Genomic DNA, 16,092 nt, shown 5'->3' on the forward strand with positions numbered 1-16,092 from the left:
GAGATGTGAGAGTGTAATGTTAATGGAATAGGAAAATTTTCCCCAGCCATTAATAGGCCTGTGTGACAACATGTGTTCAATCAAGGATGTTATACTGCTTTGAGCCCAGCTGTGACACATCCTGAGTCACATAGAGCCCATTGGGCGAGGGACTTGCCTAAGAAGGAGCTTGTTTAGGTGGGGCTTGCTTGTAGGAAGGCTTTCACACCTTTTGTTACTAAGTTAATTAGGCACTGAGTCACAAGGGGTTGTGATGCCTTCTGGCTCTATGAAGCATATATATATATATATAGATATAGATATAGATATAGATATAGATATAGATATAGATATAGATAGATATATAGATATATATATGAAGCATATATATATATATAGATATAGATATAGATATATATAGATATAGATATATAGATATATACTCTGAGTTGGCATTTTGCTTTGGGGGCTCACTTATGATCAAGACTCTGAGTAGCTGTGTGTGCAGACCCCCTGACTGCTCAGATGTAAAGGCTCTCTCGATCTGGTGGTGTATGTAAAGTGTATAACAATATTGCTTTGATTCAGGGAGTCAGAACCCTGTCTAATTTCTCTGCTTGTATTTTCTCTGACGTTCAGTACGCTGACCTTTCCCCTGAACTAGTGAATGTAATTAAAAGTAAAATCGTTTGACCCCTTTTAAGTTGCTTTCCTTTAAATGCAGATTAAAGAACCTGTGCTAGTAGGTCATACTGGGTATACTAGGGTGCTTGCTGTTACTGTGAGCCAAGAAAATTTTTAGATAAATCTGATTTCCTCTACATAGTTTCTACCCTGGCCGTGGAGTAGCAGCAGTTATAACTTGTATGCTAGTCATATCTGTAACATCCAAGTTGACATTTGGTTAGTTACCTTTTCATGTTTTTGCTTTTATCTTCTCCATCAGATTGTAAACTCCCTGAGAGTAGGAACCAGATGGCATACTTCTGTATATCACCACACAGTGTATATTGTAGTTCAGAGAGCATAGCATGGGCTCAAAAAAATAGGAATAGATTAATTGAAAAATAACAGACAAATAAGTGGAATTGGGAGAAGGAAAATGTTCATGTTTTATTAATCATTTTAAATCACAGAAGTTTCTTATCTACCATAGTTTAGCATTTAATTTTTAAATTCTAAATCATTTAATAGCTTCTCTCGTGAGCTGAGATGGTAACTGAGCTAGAAGTTAAAGGAAGAGAAGGACTTAAATAAAGAGTGGGTGAATTAGGGGGAAGTTGATTCCAAGGATGAGCGATGGTATCAGCAAAGGCACCAAACCCTGAGAGAGGAGGATCAGAATGGGGAATGGAAAGGAATCCTGTGTCACTAACACATAAATGACAAAAGGGAGGACAGCATGAGAATTAATGCGAAATGCTTTGCAAGCTTAAAGCACCTTAAGTGTCAGTTATTATTACTACTATTACTGCTGTTGTCATTATTAAATAAAGCTATAAAGGTAAGTTGGAGCCTGATTGTGGAATGCTTTCAATGTCAGAGATACATTGTTAGTCATTATTCAGTGGGAAATGGGAAATCACTGGAGGCTTTTGAATTGAAGAGCAATTTGACTAGAGTGGTATATGAAAAAGATTAGTGGGGCAGTATTATGGAGAAAAAAATGCATTAGATAAAGGATAGACTAGAAGCAGAAAGGCCAGTTAAGAAGTGATTATAATAATAACCCAGGTAAGAGGTAACAACAGCCTAAACCAGGGCTGTCCAACCTTAGGTTATCTTAGGGCTGCATTAAAATAAAATAATTATTCGAGGGCCACACCCAGAATAAAAATACAGTACACTAATAGAAAGTGGGGGAACACACATCATCAATACAACAGGCAAAGGCACGAAGCCTGAAAACAAATACAAAACAACAAAGCGACAACACAATGGTATAAAGGTAGGTACATACTGACTAGTCTGCATCGTGCATACTGACTAGTCTGCATCGTACAGACTGGACGCATCCCACAGATCGATTGAAAATTCTGTGTGATATGTTCCATCCGTAACACTGCTTAAAAATATCGAACAAAATTAACATCAACGAGATTATTTATTAGTGATGGAATTAAAAAATCTAATACACATTCCTTGCAAATTATTATTTTATTTTTTCACTCATGAAAATTAAAACCCACAGGCAGGCTGCATAAAATCTCACTGCAGGCCGCATGCAGCCCGTGGGCTGTATTTTGGACAGCCCTGGCCTAAACTACGACTATTGCTTTGGGAATGTTGAGGAAAAGAATAGATGCTAGGAAGGTTGTGGAAGTAGAATTCACAGGACTTGGCAACTGATTCCAAGTGCAGGGTAAGGGGGAGAAAAGAGATAAAGATGGCCCTGAGAACAATGAGCCCGAGTGATTTGAAAGATGGTGGTACCAATGTAAGAAATACAGGTTACAGAGAAGGGCAATTTTGGAAGGGAAAGGTGATATGCTGAGTTTACAATAGGAATCTGGATCTCCCAATGAGTGCCAGTGGAGTTACCCAGCTGAGAGCTGGAAATATGATACTGCAGCCCAGGGAAACGGTTTGAGGTGAAGCTCCAGGTTTTGAAGTCATCTACAAATAGGTGATTATTGGACTCATAGGAATAGATGGAATCCCCAACAGGGTACCAAGAGAAAAGAAGGGATAGAAGGAAGATAAGGAACCAATAAGGATAGGTTGGAGAGCTAGAAGAACCATGAGATGGCAGTGTTATGGAAACCAAACCTTGAATACACCAGGGAAGAGGGGATAGTCTATAATAATGAATGTCACATAACCTGCATGTGTCAGAGGGAAGACTTGAACCCAGGACTTCCTGAGTATCCATTATGCCAGGGCTCTGTACTAATTGTAGTACCTACCTGAAATGGCAGTTGAGAGAATCAAATGAGACCATGTACATAAAGAACTCCATACATATCAGCTATTATTGTGAATACAATTAGAACAGAAGGATCCTAGCAAAGCCAGATAGTACAAATTGGTGGTGAGCCCAGTCAGTTAGTTTAGTGTCCTAATTTATTTTAATAGACTCTGACAATTCGGTATTAAAAGAAGAAAAGGCAAGGCTGGAACTCTAGAAGGACAAGGAACACAAGGGTAAAAGGGAGGGTATTTTTGAAGTCTTTGGCCACAATAAGGTCAGGATTGAGGAGGAAGAAAAATGAGGCCACAGTATAGCAGATGAATTCAGGAATCTAAGAGCCAAATGACAATGACCTAGAAAATGGCTCTACATCTTTTGTTAATTGTTATTTCTACTTTTATTACTGAAATTAAAGAGCACTTTCTAGAGCATCTTATTTATCTCTGCCAGAGTTTACTTGTCAAGCCTTTGACCTTTGTAAGATGCATTGGAGGGACTAGATAGCCCTTAGGAGGCAGGACTCCCCTGTAGTCTGGGGCAGGCCTGGGGCCAATGAGCACATCACTAGAAGATATTTCAGAAGAATTTGTTGATCTTTCCTTCTCTTACATTTTGCTCAGTTCTCCACTTTATTTTACAGATGTATGAATAATAAGAGCAAGCATCTGAATCTCTATATCAAACATAAATAATGTGAAAGAAAAGTTATAGGAAGAAATCCACAGTGGAAGACAAAGAACAAAGATGGGACTGGTAAACTGTTATGAAATACTTTAACTTCAGTGAAATGCGTTGTCCTTGGGCTTCTCTGCAAAGAAACTATGAATAACATGCAGTGACAACATGAGCCTTTGAAGACCTCTATGGGAAACACTTTTTAAAAACATATGCCAAGAGGACATAAAAATTGATAAAGGTTATTTGAGCAGTGAAACATCTAGCAGAGGACAGAATGCTCTAAGTACTGGTATCAAACCCCAAAAAGAAATAGAAACCACTAAATCATATGTGTTGATCCCTGGACTGCCTACTGACTTAGAAAACCACATATTAACATTATCTATATTCTATTATTTTTTTTATTAATTTGATAAATATTTCCCAATTACATTTTAATCTGGTCTAGACTGCTGGACAGCATATTTGAGACCTCTGCTCTAAACAATGGCCCTTGACCATTAAACAAGATAATAGGAAAGAAATAAACTTTAAACATCAGGCAATTTGATCACATCAAAAAAAGCTGGTAGAGTCTACCATCAAGCTTCTTTGTCAGCTGATGGCTTTAAAAGGACAGTAGCTTAGGAATAAGAGATCAAAGTTTTTAGCTTTAAGCATGGGAATGGATTAAATCATGAAGGTAGTATTAGAAAAAAGTAAAGAAGACCAAGGGTGCATTTAAGGGACAAGAGGAAGATAGGGAACCAAAACGGACTGGTCAGAGGAACCATGAGATGACAGTGTCACAGAAGCCCAAGTAAAATAATGTATCAAGGTAGAGAGGAAAGTCTATACATATATATATATATATATATATATATATATATATATATATATATATATATATATATATATATATCTCATTGAATGTCCCAAAGAAGTCAATAAAGAGGACAGAAAAATAGCATTTCATTTAGCCATAAGGAAATCATTGTTGGAAGTTAAATTACTAAGGGCTAAACAATGAATGAGTAATGAGGAAAGTATATCTCAAGAACTACCTTTCCTCCATGATGGAGGAAAATGATTAAAGATGCTTGCATTCTTCAAGTGATGAATTTATGAGAGGCTGTGTGGTTTAATGGAAAGAGCATCAGAGGCAGGAGATCTGAGTTCCAATTTGGCTTTAACACTCACTTTTTGTGTGCCTATGGGCAATTCATTTAACCATGCTTTAGTTTCTTCATTTGTAAAATGGAGATAACAGCATTTGTATTTCATACCTCAGGAGCTGTATTGGAAATCCTGGCATTTGGGTCAAATTCAACTGAGTGGGTGTGTCATGGAGGGCAGAGAACCATAACACCTGGGGTCCAGTGATGTTATGGCTATAGCACCCCGAAAAATGGCAAAAACAAGAACTTTCCCTGCCTGCACCCAACCCAGCTTAGTGCCTTGGAGCAAAGTACCAACTGCCCTGGACTACTTGGACAAAATGGCCATTTTCTACATGATACACTGAGCTTCCCAATACTCAACAATCATTTGTTAAGTGCCCACTAGGCACTGATGCTTTGTTCTTGGGTATTGGGGGAATCATACGTTTAGAGCTAGAAGGCGCATTAAAGGTCACTTAGTCCAACCCCCTCATTCTATAGATGAGGAAACAAAAGACCTAGAGGGTCCAAAGCCATTGACAAAGCCAGGTCACATGATTCCTAATTGTGGGCTTTTTCTACTATAGCATGTAAGACTAAAGAAAACCTGGAGTCTGATCTCAAAGAATTTAAAATGTAGTGTGGAGGTTACATCATGTACACAGACCAAAGTAACCATTACATCCTGGATACGGAGCCGGAATGGACCTCAGAGGCCATCTAAACCAAATCCCTTATTTGACAAATAAGAAAACTAAGGCCCAGGGTGTTAGAGTGACCTGCCCAATTCCACACAGGCAATGATTTTCAGGGGTGAGATTTCAACATGGGTCCTCCAACTCAAGAACCTCTTCTCTTTCCACATTACCATATCTTTTTATAACATGATCCACAATAATAATTATGAGAAATGTGGTTGTGGGGATCACAGGACTTCCTGGGCAAGATCAAATCCCTGAGGAAGAACCACATGATAGTCCCTTAGTCTGTAGGGATTGACAGGAGCTCCCTAGGCAGGGTCAGACCCTGAGGAAGAAGGTGATGGCCCCTTAGAACGGTTGTGGGGATCACAGGACTTCCTAGGGTTGGATCCTGAGAAAGACCTGAGTGATAATCCCTAAAGAAGGCTGAGCAGACCAGAGGAAGACGAAGTGGTAGCCCACCTTAATCTGTGGGGATCACAGGGCTTCCTAGGGGTTAGACCCTGAGAAAGACCCAAGCGATGGCCCCTTAGGATGGTGGTAAGATCACAAGGCTCCCAAGACAGTGCCAGAAGACCCAAGTGATGGCCCCTTAAGAAGGCTGTGCAGACCACAGGGTTCCTTGAGGAAGTCCCAAGTGGTAGTCCCCTTAACACCACTGTGGGGATCACAGGACTCTCCAAGGCAGGGTCAGGAAGTAAGCCTGAGCCACGCTTCCACAGCTCACTGCTTTCCTGTTAGCATAACCTTAGGAAGATCTGTGTGATTTGCCCATTCTCACCCAAAGAACTCAGAACCAGAGTGGGCAAAGGAAGGCATTTATTATACTCCTTGAGAGACCAGGTACAGTGCTCACTAGGAACACTCACACCAATACAGAAGCAGGAATGAGGGTAACCAGTTCTTCCACCTCTGTTTGAGTTATGGTTAGTTTGCATTCTTTACTTTTTTACATATTTTTCTTAAGTTATACACTTTACATAGGTATGATAGTAAGGATACAGAAGCAAAAGTGAAGTTAATTAGTTCTATCTTCCTTGTCTGAGTTAGAATTAATCTACATTCTTTATTTCCCTACCTTCCATCTTTAACATGTTCAAATTATGCAAATCAGTAGGCCTGGACCCTTGACCAAGACCAGACCCTTGAACTGACATGATAAGCTTGAAATGGTTCAACCAGTTTGGCCTTTCTAGCTTCCCTGACACCAGGACGGCCGTTGTCTTCAGAAGTAAGTGTTAACCCAGCTATACGGATAGCTTCTGTGGGACCAAAACCAGAAACCATACTATCTTTTCTTACAATAATCATTATTGATAATGGTAAAGTAGCTAACATTTATATAGGGCCTACTATGTGCCGGGCACTGTGCTGAGCACTTCACAATTATTATCTCATTTGATCCACACAACAACCCTGGGAGGTAGCCACTACTATTATCACCATTTTATAAATGAGGAAACTGAGGCAGAATTGAGGAGTTAAGTGACTTGTCCAAGGCCACACAGCTCATTTAAAGTCTGAGGCTGTATTTGAACTCATCTTTCCAACTCCAGACCCATAGCTCTGTCCACTGAGCCACTTCACTCCATTGATCACATTAACAAAGAAAGATAACAGAAATTAAAATGTGATAAATACGACATTCACAACTCTGGGTATTCTAAGAACTTGTAACTACCTTCTTAGAAAGAGGGAATTTATTTGTATGGCAGATGAAAATTACAGGCAGCACAATCAATAGAGCACCAGGCCGGAAGTGAGGAAGATCTGAAACACCTGAATTCAAATCCAGCCTCAGACACTTGCCAGCCGTGTGACCCCAGGCAAATCATTTAATCCTCTTTGCCTAAGTTCCTCATTTGTAAAATGAGCTGGAGAAGAAAATGGTAAACCACTGCATTATTTCTGCCAAGTAAACTCCAAACATGGTCATGAAGAGTCAGACATGACTAAACAAGACGAAAATCACTTAAATTATCCTAAGATTTTGCGGCATAATGTTGACATTTCTACGTAAATACAGTTTATGTATTTTCAGAAGTCTAGCAACTACAATGTCCCATCTGGCTAATATCTTTAACAACTGCAGAGTACGATTAGTGTACATAGAAACTTCCTCAGGTACATTTGTTAAATACCCTGTTCATTTCTTTATTCATTTACCAAGAATATCTCTGTTCCTAATACTTCATAATTAACCATTCTCAGAGATTTCTGTTGAATGAACTTAGTACCAGCAGAACTATGGTGTAATAAAAATTATGATTAGATAGTGAGCTCCTTGACATCAGAGACTGGTGGGAGTTTTTTTTCCTTTCTTTGTATCTCCAGCATTTAGCACAGTGCCTGGCACATAGTAGGTGCTTAACTTATATACTGACACTGGACAGAGCACTTGCCTTGAAATCAGATGACTTGGGTTTGAACTCTGGATCTGCCATTGTGGTATCACAAGGAAATCATTTAGCTTCTGTGAGGCTCAGTTCTTTCATTCATAAAATAGAGGGAGAGGGTATTGGGCTAAGTCAGGGGTAGGGAGCCTGTGGCCTCTAGGTCCTCAAGTGTGGCCCTTTGACTAAATCCAAACAAATCCCCTTAATAAAAGGATTTGTTCTGTAGAACTTGCATTCAGTCAAAAGGCTACACTCAAAGGCTGAGAAGGCCACATGTGCCCTCAAGGCAGCAGGTTCCCCACCCCTGGGCTATGTGAACTTTAAGTGATTTCCCAACACTAAAATCCTATAATCCTAAAATACCTATGTGGACATGGTTGAGTGTTTTCATTTGGGCCCAGAAATCTCTAAGAATTTGCAATTATTCAAAGCCATCCAACAAATATTTTCAAATATCTATAGTGTGCTTCAATAGAACTTGTGAACAATACAAAGAAATATGACAATCATAGAATCATAGATACAGAGCTAGAAGAATCTTTGAGTCATATAATCCAACTTCATTTTTCAGATGAGGAAACTGAGGCATGGAAAAATGATATGGCTTGTCCAAGGTAGTAAGAGAGTTAATGTCAGAGCCAGGATTTTAATCCAGGTCCTTTAATTTCACATCCAGAACAGTACCACTCAGACTATGCTTGTATTATCTCTTTCTCAGTTGGTGACCAGTCGACTTCCCTTTGTGATGAACGTACAAATGAATATTTATTAAGCACTCATGGTTTGGCAGGTACTGTACTAAGCAATGTGGATAACAAATACAAAAGAGAGATAGTCCCTTTAAGAGGCTCACATTCCATTAGTAGTCTCAATTATGTCATCTCTCATGTAAAAGTTGCAGTTGATAACATCTGAGGCCAATTTGTGTCCACCATACATTTTTCCATTGGGTTACTGGTAATTACTTGTCTTCTGAGATTATAGCATTCCCCAATCCTCAATCGTATTTCAACAACAGGAGAATATTAGTATTAAAGAGATAGATTTTTTCCATTATGGGCAATTTGGGATCCAATTAGGTTACATTGAACCAACATTTAATTATGCAAAGCACTATGCCATTCACTTAGAGTACAAAGTAAAAAACAAAATTATAAGTGACCTTGAGAAGTTTGAAGACTAAGTGGGGAAATGGAATATAGATACAAATCTTGAACAACAATATAAAGCAATATATGATTAGGTACAGAATGACTGGTACAAACAAGTGCTTTAGGTTTCAGAAGAAGGAGAGAACATTGTGGTCAGAAAAGGCTTCTCAGAGGAGGAGGGAATTTAGATAGACCTTAAAGGATGAGTAGGATTTGAGCAGATTGAAATGTAAGGGGAAGTAACAGTCCAAGTAAAGGCAGGGAGATTTGATTTAAATAAAAATATGCTCAAATAATAACAGGTATATCATTCTGGTTAAAATGACAGATGGATGGTGAAAAGTAATGGAGATAAGGTTGGAAAGGGGTAGGTTGAAGCCAAATTATAAAGGACTTTGAATGCCAGGTCAAAACATTTGGGTTTTCTTCACTGGAATTATCAAGGGTGAGAGTGACATAATGAAAGAAATGTTTCATAAAAACTAACCTCAAAGTGTTGTGAGGGATGATTTAGAGGGAGGTGAAGACTGGAGACAGAGAAATTAGAGAAGATGCTAGAAACAGTAATGGATGCAAAGATAAATATGACAGGCATTTTGAAGAAAGAATGAACAGACCTTGGTCACTGATTGGATACAGGGGTGGGGTAGTGAGGGAAGAAGGAGGAGTTCTCTCTGATTGTCAATATATATGTATTAAATTTCAGTATTAGAAGACAACTAGACAGAGCAGTGAATTAGGAATAAGGTCAGAATTGCTTTTCTGCCAACTAGATTTTGAGAAAGTAATTTTGTCATGTATCAGTTCCATTAGTAGTCACCAAATCCATCATATTGAAGGTGAATGGTCTTGTGAAGTAATCACTAATGGGACTATGAATGATCTGGACATGTAGATAAGCCATGCACGGTCCTTAAGGAAAATGAGAGTAGGTGCTAAAAAAAGAAAACTGGACTTTTAATTCTAAGACATTGCTATCAGTTAGGCTAAGTGGTTATAGAATAAATTGAAAAGGGGTAGGGGATGACAAATCTTGGTATAATTGAGTTTCAGGTATTTTGAGAAGTTTCTAAAGTTCTTCTTGTTCCCAATCATGAAAGTTCCTCTCTACTCCACTTCTATAATTTCTTTTTTGGTTCCTCAAACAAACCCTGAATAAAACTTTCACAAATGCCTCATTCTCTCTTCCACTAGGATGTTCTCATCTCTGGTTAAAAGCTCATAAAGTGCCCTTAATTCTGTTCCAATTCATGAGGAAGAAGACTGCAATCCTGCTATTTTCCTAAGCAGTACCTTTCAGGCTGAATTGGCGAGCTCGGTGTTCTGACAGGAGCTGAATCAAGTGAAACGGGGAAGATTTCTATTTCTGTCTAAGTCCTCTCTTTGATGTCAAAAATTGTTTGAGCCTTTCCTAGTTCAAGTTTTTGCTAAGATGAATAGGGAGCAAAGTAGGCATTTTGCTCTCATGCCTTCTCTTTTCTTTGACAATCTACCCCCTGGAGAATAGGAAAATTCAACACATTGTAAAAACAGTCAGACTCAGATCTGTAACACTCCGAGTTTAAAAGTATAAATACCAAGTACAAAAGATCAAATATCAACTATTAAAATACTTAGTGAAATGAGAAATGTGTCTGTCACGGAATCACAAATCAAGAGCTAAAATCAACCTTACAGGCAATTTGATCTGACCCTTTCATATTATAGCTAAAGAAACTGAAGACTAAAGGGATCAAGTGATAAGTAATAAAGCTAGTAAAAAAAAGAGTTGGGATTTGAACTCAGGTCTTCTCTCTACCATTACAGCACACTTTCCTCCACAAACTATCCCAAACAAAATATACAGCACCTGGAAGGCAGTCCATCATTTGTTGGGAGAACATGCAAGAGTACCCATCAGTGACATAGATGAACCATTGGACATTGTATCTACAAATGTACATACCTGCTGTCAGGGACCTAGATCAAGGAGTCAATAGCTCTTGGACATATGCTCCTCCCAAGGAATCCATCGATGTTGAATTTCTCCTTGACTTTTGCTGCTTTACTTTGCTTTGGTCTCACAGGATTCAGATTTGGAAGGGACACTAGAAATTGTCTAGTGAGTCCAATCTCATTTTACAGATGAGGAATCTGAGGCCCAAGGGAAGTAATTTGCCTATTATCATGGTTGTAAGGTTGTATATCATGGATTTAGAACTATCCAGGAGCTCAGAAGTCACTTAATCCAAGTTTCCCATTTTACAAGGACCTAAGAGGTAAAAAGACTTGCCTCACATCACATAGGTAGGACATAATAGAACAGCATGTCAAATGGAGCACTCTGACTCCAAATCCAAGGCTTTTTCTCTGAGGCTGGGCTGAAGTTGAAAACCACACAGACTTTACAAATAGTATATCAGTCCTCTGTACCTCAAACCAAAACCTGTGATGACACTTTAAAAAGTGATAGAGACTATTATTTCTGAATATTCAAGCACTGAGATACTCAAATGGATTGCTGATCTCATCAATATATGTATTCCCACACTTGGAAGCAGATAAAAACTCACTCATCCCTGTAACTCTTGTCTATGACATTTCTCACATAAGCTTGTCACATCAGGTTTATCCAAAATTCCAGGGGTCTTCTTCAAGGTCTCCTGGTTGTATTGGATATGTATTTTGTTTAACTCTGGGCACCATGTTTTAAGAAGAACATTGGTAAGCTGGAGAGACTCACTGAAGAGCAATCATAAAATCATAGATATAGAGCTGGACCAAACCTTGGATGACTTCAATCCAACCCCTTCATTTTACAGATAAGCAATCTGAGGCTCAAAGAGTAAAGGACTTCCCCAAGGTCACACGGGAGTAAGTGGCACAAGGGTAAGTCATACTCAGGCTTCACAACTCTATATCTCGTAAGAAATTTCAACAATCTTTCCAATGTACCAGCCTGCTCCAATTGAAGGAACTGGTGATATTTAGCTTAGAGAAGCCTAGGGGAGGGGGACATCATAGCTGTCCTCAAGTATGCAAAGGTCTGTGGTATGGGAATGGGATTAGCCTTGTTCACTTTGGCCAGGAAGGGGAGAACCATGAGTAACTCATTTGGAAGTTGCCAATAGACAAATTCAGGCTTCCTAAAAATTACAGCACTGCAAAAGTGGAATGGGAGGTGGTGGATTTCCCTTCTTTTGAGGTGTTCAAGTAGAGGCCAGATGACTTTTTTGTCAACAGGTTTTAGATTAGTGGAAGATTCCTTTCAGGTATGGGTTGAACTAAATGGCTGCTGAGAGCCTTTACAACCTTGAAATTGGTGATTCTATGACACTTAGTCACAAATACCATCAGGAGAATATTATTACTAAAAATAAATGAGCCTTTGTTTCTGGTAGAAGTTTGGGATTTTTAAGGTAACTTTATTATTTCTCAAGCCAATCCAACATGCTTTTCTCCCTGTTCAACTCTGGATCTACTTCATTTTCTATTTGCAGAGTCTGTCCAAGATATATATACATACACATAGATATATACATACATGTTTGTGTATATGACATATATTTGCAGGTAATCATACATACATGTAGATAGATGTCAGCACAGATTTATATGTATAGTGATGAATGAAGAGAAGGAAATAAACATTTATATAATGGCAGACACTGTGCAAAGCACTCTTTATAAATATGGCCTTATTTGATCTTCATGACAATCCTGTAAGGTAGGTAATATTATTACCCTCACTTTATAGATGAAGAAATCTGAGGTAAATAGAGGTTAAATGCCTTCCCAGAATCACATAACTAGTAAATGTCTGAGGCCAAGTTTGAACTCAGATCGTCCTGACTCCAGGCCCAGAGCTCTATCCTCTGTGCCACCAATTACCTCTAATGAGGATGAACTCTACATTCAAATTATGTATACTGGATAAGAGACATTCTTCAACCAATTGACAATGATGCTGATAATGTGACAAAGTGATGAAGGAGCCTGAGGAAGAGGTGATCTCATAGGCAGTGATTAACTTTTGTTAGACTGGAGATTGATTAAGTTTGGTAAATGAGACATAAAAGACTAGATGATTCTGATATAATCACATAAAGCACAGAATTGAATAAAGCATGGAATAGTGGAGAAATCACACAGATAACATAATTAAATCAGACTCCTTGCTTTTGAATCTGCTGTGTTTGGAAAGTTAAGAAAATATATTCAAGATGCTTATTTAATGAATGACTATTGAATTATGTACCCCTTTCACCTCATCATTTACTAGACAAATCTTCCTCAAATAAGCTTCCAAATGCCTTCATTTACAAAGGGGGTGGGGAGGTCATTCTAAACCTGGCTTAACATTCAAATTGGAACAAAATTGTGGCAAGAACTTTGTGAACACATGTCTCAGAAATGTATTTGAAAGAGACTCAGAGGAGGTTCCCATTTTGAGCACTGGGCAAAGGTTTATTTATTTGTTTTCAGAAGAAAAGATTCTGCCTGGCATAAAAGCACTGTGTAGGAAGAGCTGGTGGGCTCATTGCTCATTAATCTTTCCTGTACAACTCCCACTGGTGCATCTTCCAGTAAATCAGTTGCTCCTTCAGGTAATCTTTCTGAATCAAAGACATGGACCGTGGGATGAGAACACATGGAAAGGTCGCAATATACACTAGTGGAGGGAATCTCCACAGGGATGAAATCACAACGAACCATCAAATTGTTGAGGTATAGGGGTGCTCAGGAATGCAAAATAGCCATGTGCCAGGTCCTGCCCAAATGAATTCAACCCAAGCCTCCTTTCAGCCAAAGTAAAGCAAAGTTTATTAAAGATTTGGCATATTGGATAAATTCTTAAGGAACCTGAGCCTTTGTATTGCTAATGCCAGCCCTCCAGATTGAAGGCTGAGCCTTTGTAATGCTGAAGTAAGCAAGCCTAGATAGGATCTGAGCACTTTCATGGAAACAAGATGGATTTTATATACAGAAAGACTGAGGGAAGAAGCCAGCGGGGGCGGGGGGGGGGGGGCAAGTAGTCTGGGGTTCCATGGATGGTCTTGTTGAGAGTGGTCAGTAGCCTGGAGTGACTAGAGGTCAAATCTTAGGAAGATCTTGATGGGAATGACCAGCACCTGGGTGACTAGAGATCTAATCTAGAGAGGATCTTGATGGGAGTGCCCAATACCCTGGAGAATGTGATTAAGAGTTGGGAATAGCTGAACTGAGATTTGTACATAGTGATAACAAAGGCTTATGGTCTCAAGGGAACACCAAATCAACTGGGGAAATCTAAGTTGATTTCAAGGTGGGGTTTTCCTGGGCCCTTTAGACAAATGGGACCTAAACTCTTTTGGGGTAAGGAATAAAGGTCTTGTTTTGGCCCATTATACTCCATCGAAATTGCTTAAGTATCAAGTTTGCTCTGGTCTGGGTGTTTTACAGCCAACTGGAATGAAAAGCTCTTCTGGACTGTCATGAAAAGCTCTCTGGACTGTCAGGTAGAAGTTTTGTGTTCTGGTCCCAACTTTTCTACTATCTTCCTGTGTGACCTTGAACAAACCGTATCCCTTCTCTGAATCTCAGTTTCCTTTTCTGTCAATTAAGGATATTAGACTAGATGACCTCTGCAGCCCCTTTGGCTCTAACAATCTATATCTATAGATGATGACTACAACAGTCAACAAAAGAACAACACAAAAAAGCAATACAATTTAGATCTAATACCACAGACAATGGTGATGTTTGGAACCCATATTTATGCATCCTTCTTTTTCTTAACAATCAATAAACTGTATAAGTGGAAAGTAATATGCTATTAAAAGGTTTTGCTAAACTGTTTTTAAGAAATGTACTTCGTGTGTGTTTGTGTGTGTGTGTTGGGGGGGGGTTTTCAACAATTCGGCTAGCAGCTGCTGTGGGGGTGAAAAACCAACACAAGCCCAACAACTAGAACACTGCAAGCCCAGGTTCTTTTGATCTGTTTTACTAAGGAAAGCAATGTTAAGGGGTTAACAATCTTACTTTAATCCAACATACAAATACCATTCTCAGCTCAGGGGGAAAAGCCAGCACCCTGAACTTCAGAGCAAATACAAATTACAAACACACATTTATGAACAGACCAAATACAATTCATAGTTGCCAAGGAACCATCAACATCTGAGTTCAGCCAGGAGCTCAACAAGGCGGGCTCAGAGTCATGTGCCACTCCTGCTGCGGCTCAGAGCTCCGAAAGAGAAAGCCAACTTCTACGCTTATATATGCTGTTCAGGGCCAAAGGTGAGTCACACATGCGACTCACCCACGTGACCTAAAATCGTCACAAAAATGTGACTTAAACCTATGTGGTCCAAAAGCCTCTGATGTCACAAACATGTCACTCAAACCCATGTAAACTATGCTTTCCCTGGAAGCAAGGAGGTCATCAAAGACTCCTAATTTAATCAAGGAAACAAAGGCCAAACTCTTCAAGGGCACTTGGTTGAATAAGTGCTAAGAACCCATCTTAATCTCCAATACAGGGGGGTAGATGTTTGTTGGGAGGTGCCCGTCATGTTAAATATAAATATATCAAAGATTTGATTTTTTTTAAAAGGAGAACTTGAATTTCCCACTATTCTATAACCTAACTCAGTCAACATTTGAAACAGTCGACCTCCATTTTTACTCCACCAAGTATCTAAGCTGTTCGGACAACATCAGGAGTACCATGTAGCCATATTTCTACAAAGCATGAGTCTCATTAGCTGAAGAAGTGTGGTAACAATCAGTGACTTAAATAGTGAGGCTGTCAGTGGCTAACCCTCCAATTTGTCAAACACATGTACATAAGCTTCAGGTTTTCATAAAAACCCAAAGGGAGCCTCAATTGCAATGCCCAGAGGAAAATATGGGATACAGCCAATGCAGGATTGTGTGCTAATAGTACTTGTTGGGCTATGTTTGATCGGGTTCTACTCTAAAATTAAGACTTTATGTACCCAGACACAACTAAAACTAGGACAAAGCGCAAGAACACAGGCAATCCCATATATGGGGCATCAGTATACCTGAAAACTCCAATCTGAGAAGAAAGGGACACTTTGGACTTAACTGATCAAGTGAAGTCAATAAACATTAAGTTCTTACTACATGCCAGGCACTATGCTAAGCACTGGG

The sequence above is a fragment of the Trichosurus vulpecula genome, chromosome 8 (assembly GCF_011100635.1).
Source record: "Trichosurus vulpecula isolate mTriVul1 chromosome 8, mTriVul1.pri, whole genome shotgun sequence".
Taxonomy (NCBI): Eukaryota; Metazoa; Chordata; class Mammalia; order Diprotodontia; family Phalangeridae; genus Trichosurus; species Trichosurus vulpecula.